At 62.2% G+C, this 806-nt stretch overlaps 1 long non-coding RNA gene across 1 annotated transcript in view; it reads left to right on the top strand.

Annotated features, from left to right (window-relative positions):
• Positions 1-751, top strand: part of LOC115949302 — a 1,113-nt gene extending 362 nt beyond the window's left edge. Inside the window, exons 2-3 of the long non-coding RNA XR_004082830.1 lie at positions 278-379; positions 645-751. This is a non-coding gene — a long non-coding RNA (uncharacterized LOC115949302). The remainder of the gene's footprint in view (positions 1-277; positions 380-644) is intronic.
• The last annotated feature ends 55 nt before the right edge of the window (positions 752-806 follow it).

Raw genomic sequence — 806 nt, 5'->3', positions numbered from 1 at the left:
GTGCCTACAGCCAGGTGGGCGGTGATGTCATCACACCTGTGTGACATCACCACTCCCCTTATTACATCACTGCCACTCTGTATGACGTCACCACCCCCGCGCGTGACATCAAAACTCGCATCGTGACGTCATAGCTCCATTTATGGCATCACAGCTCCATTTATGACATCCCCACCCTTTATGACGTCATCGCCTCCCTGCATGACGTCACCACCCATCCGTATGACATCATTCTCCTCCGTATGACGTCACCGTTTCCCCCCCTGTGACGTCACAGGAGGAGGACGGCTCCACCTGCCTGCACCACGCGGCCAAAAACGGCAACCTGGAGATGGTGGAGCTGCTGCTGAGCACCGGCCAGGTGGACGTCAACGCGCAGGTGAGGGCGTGGTCAGTGTGGGCAGTGTGTCCTGGGGATGGTCAGTGTGTCCTGAGGGTGGTCAGTGTGTCCTGGGGATGGTCAGTGTGTCCTGAGGGTGGTCAGTGTGTCCTGGGAATGGTCAGTGTGTTCTCAGTGTGGTCAGTGTGTCCTGGGGGTGCTCAGTGTGTCCTGGGGATGGTCAGTGTGTCCTGGGGGTGCTCAGTGTGGTCAGTGGGTGCTCAGTGACCCCCGAGTGACCCCCGAGTGACCCCTTGACCCCCAGGACAGCGGGGGCTGGACGCCCATCATCTGGGCGGCCGAGCACAAACACATCGAGGTCATCCGGCGGCTGCTGACCCGCGGGGCCGACGTCACGCTGACCGACAACGTGAGAGCCCGGGGCACCTGGGGGGCACCTGGGGGCACCTGGGGGCACCTGGGGGCG

This window comes from Geospiza fortis, unplaced genomic scaffold (assembly GCF_000277835.1).
Source record: "Geospiza fortis unplaced genomic scaffold, GeoFor_1.0 scaffold2338, whole genome shotgun sequence".
NCBI lineage: Eukaryota > Metazoa > Chordata > Aves > Passeriformes > Thraupidae > Geospiza > Geospiza fortis.
Note: the sequence above shows the minus strand (reverse complement) of the source record. Positions and strands in the feature narration are given on the sequence as shown.